This window comes from Triticum urartu, chromosome 5A (assembly GCF_056163025.1).
Source record: "Triticum urartu cultivar PI428250 chromosome 5A, HENAU_Tu73, whole genome shotgun sequence".
NCBI classification, from domain to species: Eukaryota; Viridiplantae; Streptophyta; class Magnoliopsida; order Poales; family Poaceae; genus Triticum; species Triticum urartu.
The window spans coordinates 614412691-614421918 of NC_141877.1; positions in this window are offsets into that span (position 1 = coordinate 614412691).

Genomic DNA, 9228 nt, shown 5'->3' on the forward strand with positions numbered 1-9228 from the left:
TGCCGGTGACAATGATGATCATGGAGCCCCGAAGATGGAGATCAAAAGGAGCAAATGATATTGGCCATATCATGTCACTATTTGATTGCATGTGATGTTTATCATGTTTTACATCTTATTTGCTTAGAACGACGGTAGCTTAAATAAGATGATCCCTCGTAATAATTTCAAGAAAGTGTTCCCCCTAACTGTGCACCGTTGCGAAGGTTCGTTGTTTCGAAGCACCACATGATGATCGGGTGTGATAGATTCTAACGTTCGAATACAACGGGTGTAAGCCAGATTTACACACGCAATACACTTAGGTTGACTTGACGAGCCTAGAATGTACAGACATGGCCTCGGAACACAGAAGACCGAAAGGTCAAGCATGAGTCGTATAGAAGATACGATCAACATGAAGATGTTCACCGATGTTGACTAGTCCGTATCACGTGATGATCGGACTCGGCCTAGTTAACTCGGATCATGTTTCATTAGATGACTGGAGGGATGTCCATCTGAGTGGGAGTTCATTGAGTAATTTGATTAGATGAACATAATTATCATGAACTTAGTCTAAAATCTTTACAAGATGTTTTGTAGATCAAATGGCCCACATTGTCCTCAACTTCAACGCGTTCCTAGAGAAAACCAAGTTGAAAGATGACGGCAGCAACTATACGGACTGGGTCCGGAACCTGAGGATCATCCTCATAGCTGCCAAGAAAGATTATGTCCTAGAAGCACCGCTAGGTGATGCACCCATCCCAGAGAACCAAGACGTTATGAATGCTTGGCAGTCACGTGCTGATGATTACTCCCTCGTTCAGTGCGGCATGCTTTACAGCTTAGAACCAGGGCTCCAAAAGCGTTTTGAGAGACACGGAGCATATGAGATGTTCGAAGAGCTGAAAATGGTTTTCCAAGCTCATGCCCGGGTCGAGAGATATGAAGTCTCCGACAAGTTCTTCAGTTGTAAGATGGAGGAAAATAGTTCTGTCAGTGAGCACATACTCAAAATGTGTGGGTTGCATAACTGCTTGATTCAGCTGGGAGTTAATCTCCCGGATGACGCGGTCATTGACAGAGTCCTTCAGTCACTTCCACCGAGCTACAAGAGCTTTGTGATGAACTTCAATATGCAGGGGATGGAAAAGACCATTCCTGAGGTATATTCAATGCTGAAATCAGCAGAGGTGGAAATCAAAAAGGAACATCAAGTGTTGATGGTGAATAAAACCACTAAGTTCAAGAAAGTCAAGGGTAAGAAGAACTTCAAGAAGGACGGCAAGGGAGTTGCCGCGCCCGGTAAGCAAGCTGCCGGGAAGAAGCCAAAGAATGGACCCAAGCCCGAGACTGAGTGTTTTTATTGCAAGGGAAGTGGTCACTGGAAGCGACACTGCCCCAAATACTTAGCGGACAAGAAGGCCGGCAACACTAAAGGTATATGTGATATACATGTAATTTATGTGTACCTTACCAGTACTCGTAGTAGCTCCTGGGTATTTGATACCGGTGCGGTTGCTCACATTTGTAACTCAAAGCAGGAGCTGCGGAGTAAGCGGAGACTGGCGAAGGACGAGGTGACGATGCGCGTCGGGAATGGTTCCAAGGTCGATGTGATCGCCCTCGGCACGCTGCCTCTACATTTACCTACAGGATTAGTTTTAAACCTCAATAATTGTTATTTAGTGCCAGCTTTGAGCATGAACATTGTATCAGGATCTCGTTTAATTCGAGATGGCTACTCATTTAAATCCGTGAATAATGGTTGTTCTATTTATATGAGAGATATGTTTTATGGTCATGCTCCGTTGGTGAATGGTTTATTCTTAATGAATCTCGAGCATAATGTTACATATATTCATAGTGTGAATACCAAAAGATGTAAGGTTGATATGATAGTCCCACATACTTGTGGCATTGCCGCCTTGTTCACATAGGTGTCAAGCGCATGAAGAAGCTCCATGCAGATGGACTTTTGGAGTCTCTTGATTACGAATCATTTGACACGTGCGAACCATGCCTGATGGGTAAAATGACCAAGACTCCGTTCTCAGGAACAATGGAGCGAGCAACCAACTTATTGGAAATCATACATACTGATGTGTGCGGTCCAATGAGTGTTGAGGCTCGCGGTGGCTATCGTTATGTTCTCACACTCACTAATGACTTGAGTAGATATGGGTATGTCTACTTAATGAAACACAAGTCTGAGACCTTTGAAAAGTTCAAGGAATTTCAGAGTGAGGTTGAGAATCAACGTGACAGGTAAATCAAGTTCTTGCGATCAGATCGTGGGGGAGAATACTTGAGTCACGAATTTGGCACACACTTAAGAAAATGTGGAATAGTTTCACAACTCACGCCGCCTGGAACACCTTAGCGTAATGGTGTGTCCGAACATCGTAATCGCACTCTATTGGATATGTTGCGATCTATGATGTCTCTTACCGATCTACCGCTGTCATTTTGGGGCTATGCTTTAGAGACTGCTGCATTCACTTTAAATAGGGCTCCGTCGAAATCCGTTGAGACGACACCGTATGAATTATGGTTTGGAAAGAAACCTAAGCTGTCGTTTCTAAAAGTTTGGGGATGCGATGCTTATGTCAAGAAACTTCAACCTGAAAAGCTCGAACCCAAATCGGAAAATTTGAGTCTTCATAGGATACTCTAAAGAAACTATTGGGTATACCTTCTACCTCAGATCCGAAGGCAAGATCTTTGTTGCCAAGAATGGGTCCTTTCTAGAGAAAGAGTTTCTCTCGAAAGAAATAAGTGGGAGGAAAGTAGAACTTGATGAAGTATTACCTCTTGAACCGGTAAGTGGCGTAGCTCAAGAAAATGTTCCTGAGGTGCCTGCACCGACTAGAGAGGAAGTTAATGATGATGATCATGAAACTTCAGATCAAGTTGCTACTGAACTTCATAGGTCCACGAGGACACGTTCCGCACCAGAGTGGTACAGCAACCCTGTCATGGAAATCATGTTGTTAGACAACGGTGAACCTTCGAACTATGAATAAGCGATGGCGGGCCCGGATTCTGACAAATGGCTGGAAGCCATGAAATCCGAGATAGGATCCATGTATGAAAACGAAGTATGGACTTTGACTGACTTGCCCGATGATCGGTAAGCCATAGAAAATAAATGGATCTTTAAGAAGAAGACAGACGCGGATGGTAACGTAACCATCTATAAAGCTCGGCTTGTCGCTAAGGGTTATCGACAAGTTCAAGGGGTTGACTACGATGAGACTTTCTCACCCATAGCGAAGCTGAAGTCCGTCCGAATCATGTTAGCAATTGGCGCATTCTATGATTATGAGATATGGCAAATGGACATCAAAACCGCATTCCTTAATGGTTTCCTTAAGGAAGAATTGTATATGATGTAGCCGGAAGGTTTTGTCTATCCTAAGAATGCTGACAAGGTGTGTAAGCTCCAACGCTCGATTTATGGGCTGGTGCAAGCATCTCGGAGTTGGAACATTCGTTTTGATGAGATGATCAAAGCGTTTGGGTTTACGCAGACTTATGGAGAAGCCTGCATTTACAAGAAAGTGAGTGGGAGCTCTGTAGCATTTCTCATATTGTATGTGGATGACATACTGTTGATGGGAAATGATATAGAATTCTTGGAAAGCATAAAGGCCTACTTGAACAAGTGTTTTTCAATGAAGGATCTTGGAGAAGCTGCTTATATATTAGGCATCAAGATCTATAGAGATAGATTGAGACGCCTCATTGGTCTTTCACAGAGTACGTACCTTGACAAGATATTGAAGAAGTTCAAAATGGATCAGTCAAAGAAGGGGTTCTTGCCTGTATTGCAAGGTACAAGATTGAGCACGGCTCAATGCCCGACCACGGCAGAAGATAGAGAAAAGATGAGTGTCGTCCCCTATGCCTCGGCCATAGGGTCTATCATGTATGCTATGTTGTGTACCAGACCTGATGTAAACCTTGCCGTAAGTTTGGTAGGAAGGTACCAAAGTAATCCCGGCATGGAACACTGGACAGCGGTCAAGAATATCCTGAAGTACCTGAAGAGGACTAAGGATACGTTTCTCGTTTATGGAGGTGACGAAGAGCTCGTTGTAAAGGGTTACGTCGATGCTAGCTTCGACCCAGATCTGGATGACTCTAAGTCACAAACCGGATACGTGTATATTTTGAATGGTGGGGCAGTAAGCTGGTGCAGTTGCAAGAAAAGCGTTGTGGCGGGATCTACATGTGAAGCGGAGTACATGGCAGCCTCGGAGGCAGCACAAGAGGCAATCTGGCTGAAGGAGTTCATTACCGACCTAGGAGTCATACCCAATGCATCGGGCCCGATGACTCTCTTCTGTGACAACACTGGAGCTATTGCCCTTGCCAAGGAGCCCAGGTTTCACAGGAAGACCAGGCATATCAAGCGTCGCTTCAACTCCATTCGTGAAAGTGTTCAAAATGGAGACATAGAGATTTGTAAAGTACATACGGACCTGAATGTGGCAGATCCGTTGATTAAACCTCTCCCTAGAGCAAAACATGATCAACACCAGAACTGCATGAGTGTTCGATTCATCACAATGTAACTAGACTATTGACTCTAGTGCAAGTGGGAGACTGTTGGAAATATGCCCTAGAGGCAATAATAAAATGGTTATTATTATATTTCTTTGTTCATGATAATTGTCTATTGTTCATGCTATAATTGTGTGATCCGGAAATCGTAATACATGTGTGAATACATAGACCACAACACGTCCCTAGTGAGCCTCTAGTTGACTAGCTCGTTGATCAAAAGATAGTCATGGTTTCCTGACTATGGACATTGGATGTCATTGATAACGGGATCACATCATTAGGAGAATGATGTGATGGACAAGACCCAATCCTAAGCATAGCTCAAAGATCGTGTAGTTCGTTTGCTGTAGCTTTTCCGAATGTCAAGTATCATTTCCTTAGACCATGAGATTGTGCAACTCCCAGATACCGTAGGAGTGCTTTGGGTGTGCCAAACGTCACAATGTAACTGGGTGACTATAAAGGTACACTACAGGTATCTCCGAAAGTGTCTGTTGGGTTGGCATGAATCGAGACTGGGATTTGTCACTCCGTATGATAGAGAGGTATCTCTGGGCCCACTCGGTAATGCATCATCATAATGAGCTCAATGGGACCAAGTGGTTGATCATGGGATCATGCATTACGGTACGAGTAAAGTGACTTGCCGGTAACGATATCGAACGAGGTATTGGGATTGTACCGGGACCACCGGAAGGGTCCCGGGGGTCCACCGGGTGGGGCCACCTATCCCGGAGGGCCCCACGGGCGGAAGTGGGAGGGGAACCAGCCCCTAGTGGGCTGGCGCGCCACCCATGTGCCTCCCCTGCGCCTAGGGTTGGAAACCCTAGGGGTGGGGGGTGCCCCACTTGCCTTGGGGGGCAAGCCACCCCTTTGGCCGCCGCCCCCTTGGAGATGGCATCTCCTAGGGCCGGAGCCCCCCTAGGGACCCTACATATAGTGGGGGGGAGGGAGGGCAGCCGCATCCTAGCCCCTGGCCTCTCCCTCTCCCTCCCATGACACTCCTCCGTCTCCCTGTGCTTGGCAAAGCCCTGCCGAGATCACCGTTGCTTCCACCACCACGCCGTCGTGCTGCTGGATCTTCATCAACCTCTCCTTTCCCCTTGCTGGATCAAGTTGGAGGAGACGTCTTCCCAACCGTACGTGTGTTGGACGCGGAGGTGCCATCCGTTCGGCGCTAGGTCATCGGTGATTTGGATCACGACGAGTACGACTCCATCAACCTCGTTCTCTTGAACGCTTCCGCGCGCGATCTACAAGGGTATGTAGATGCACTCCTTTCTCCCTCGTTGCTAGTTGACTCCAGAAATTGATCTTGGTGATGCGTAGAAAATTTTAAAATTCTGCTACGTTCCCCAACAAGACATGTGTTGTCATTTGATTAACGGGATCACATCATTAGGAGAATGATGTGATTGACATGACCCATTCCATTAGCTTAGCACCCGATCGTTTAGTTTGTTGCTATTGCTTTCTTCATGACTTATACATGTTCCTGTGACTATGAGATTATGCAACTCCCGTTTGTCGGAGGAACACTTTGTGTGCTACCAAACGTCACAACGTAACTGGGTGATTATAAAGGTGCTCTACAGGTGTCTCCAAAGGTACATGTTGGGTTGGCGTATTTCGAGATTAGGATTTGTCACTCCGATTGTCGGAGAGGTATCTCTGGGCCCTCTCGGCAATGCACATCACTTAAGCCTTGCAAGCAATGCAACTAATGAGTTAGTTGTGAGATGATGTATTACGGAACGAGTAAAGAGACTTGCCGATAACGAGATTGAACTAGGTATTGAGATACCGACGATCGAATCTCGGGCAAGTAACATACCGATGACAAAGGGAACAACGTATGTTGTTATGCGGTCTGACCGATAAAGATCTTCGTAGAATATGTAGGAGCCAATATGAGAATCCAGGTTCCGCTATTGTTTATTGACCGGAGGCGTGTCTCGGTCATGTCTACATTGTTCTCGAACCCGTAGGGTCCGCACGCTTAACGTTACGATGACAGTTTCATGATGAGTTTATATATTTTGATGTACCGAAGGTTGTTCGGAGTCCCGGATATGATCACGGACATGACGAGGAGTCTCGAAATGGTCGAGACACAAAGATTGATATATTGGACGACTATATTCGCACACCGGAAGTGTTTCGGGTGATTTTGGAGAAAACCGGAGTGCCGGAAGGGTTACCGGAACCCCCCGGGGAAGTATTGGGCCTTAGTGGGCCTGAGGGGAGAGAGAGGGAAGCAGCCCATGAGGTGGCGCGCCCCCTCCCATGGGGAGTCCGAATTGGACTAGGGGAGGGGGGCACGGCCCCTCTTTCCCTCTCCCTCTCCCTCTCTTTCCTTCCCCCTTCTCTCTTCCTAGTTGGACTAGGAAAGGGGAGTCCTACTCCTACTAGGAGGAGGACTCCCCCCTCCTTGGCGCGCCCCAAGGGCCGGCCGGCCTCTCCCCCTTGCTCCTTTATATACGGGGGCAGGGGGCACCTCTAGACACACAAGTTGATCTTCGTGATCGTTCTCTTAGCCGTGTGCGGTGCCCCCCTCCACCATAATCCTCGATAATATTGTAGCGGTGCTTAGGCGAAGCCCTGCGACGGTAGAACATCAAGATCGTCACCACGCCGTCGTGCTGACAGAACTCTTCCCTGACACTTTGTTGCATCAGAGTCCGGGGATCGTCATCGAGCTGAACATGTGCTAGAACTCGGAGGTGCCGTAGTTTCGGTGCTTGATCGGTCGAGCCGTGAAGACGTACGACTACATCAACCGCGTTGTGCTAGCGCTTCCGCTTCCAGTCTACGAGGGTACGTAGACAACACTCTCCCCTCTCGTTGCTATGCATCACCATGATCTTGTGTGTGCGTAGGAATTTTTTTTGAAATTACTACGTTCCCCAACAGCATCAACTACAAGGAGTAATCAACACTACTAGCAACCCACAGGTACCAATCTGAGGTTTTGAGACAAAGATTGGATACAAGAGATGAACTAGGGTTTGAGATGAGATGGTGCTGGTGAAGATGTTGATGGAGATTGACCCCCTCCCGATGAGAGGATCGATGGTGATGACGGTGGTGATGATTTCCCCCTCCCGGAGGGATGTTTCCCCGGTAGAACAGCTCCGCCGGAGCCCTAGATTGGTTCCGCCAAGGTTCCGCCTCGTGGTGGCGGAGTTTCGTCCCGTGAGCTTGCTTATGATTTTTTCCAGGGTGGAAGACTTCATATAGCCAAAGAAGGGCACCAGAGGCCTGCCAGGGGGCCCACGAGGCAGGGGGCGCGCCCCCACCCTCGTGGGTGGTGGGTGGCCACCCTCTGGTGCTTCCTTCGCCCAATATTTTTTATATATTCTGAAATTGACTTCTGTGAAGTTTTAGGACTTTTGGAGTTGTGCAGAATAGGTCTCTAATATTTGCTCCTTTTCCAGCCCAGAATTCCAGCTGCCGGCATTCTCCCTTTTCCTGTAAACCTTGTAAAATAAGAGAGAATAGGCATAAGTATTGTGACATAATGTGTAATAACAGCCCATAATGCAATAAATATCGATATAAAAGCATGATGCAAAATGGACGTATCAACTCCCCCAAGCTTAGACCTCGCTTGTCCTCAAGCGGAAGCCAATATCGAAAAATATGTCCACGTGTTTAGAGATAGAGGTTACAATAAAATAGAATACAGACATGAGGGCATCATGATCATTCTTATAATAGCAATATATATATATATATATATATTGTCATATGATTTCTTATGCTAGAGTAACAATTCATTCACAATTTCAAGTATGAATCAGAAACTTCATTGAAAACTAACAAACTATAATCTCAGTCATTGAAGCACTTGCAATTTATCATAACATCAGAAAGAGTCAATATAAGAGCTTTTCAGCAAGTCCACATACTCAACTATCATTTAGTCTTTCACAATTGCTAACACTCACACAATACTTATGGGTATTGAAGCTTTAATCGAACACAGAGAAAGATAGGGGCTTATAGTGTTGCCTCCCAACCTTTTACCTCAAGGGTAATGTCAACAATAATAGTTCATGAAAACCCACATCCAATTAGCTATATATATCAGGATCTTTCCAACACATTGTGCTTGCCAAAGGATAAAATCTAAAAAGGAAAGGTGAAGATCACCATGACTCTTGTATGAAGTATAAGACAAGAATAAAAGATGAGCAGGGGTTGTCATGTGTTTTTATGGTTGGATGCATGAAATTTTAATGCAAAAGAACGTCACTTTATATTGCCACTTGTGATATGGACCTTTATTATGCAGTCCATCGCTTTTATTTCTTCCACATCACAAGATCGTATAAAGCTTATTTTCTCCACACTAATAAATCATACATATTTAGAGAGAAATTTTTATTCCTTGCAACAATGACAACTTACTTGAAGGATCTTACTCAATCCATAGGTAGATATGGTGGACTCTCATGGCAAAACTGGGTTTAAGGATATTTGGAAGCACAAGTAGTATCTCTACTTGGTGCAAGGAATTTGGCTAGCATGAGAGGGAAAGGCCAGCTCAACATGTTGGATGATCCATGACAATATAATATATTTCGGATGTAAGAAACCATACCCCATTACGTTGTCTTCCTTGTCCAACATCAACTTTTTAGCATGTCATATTTTAATGAGTGCTCA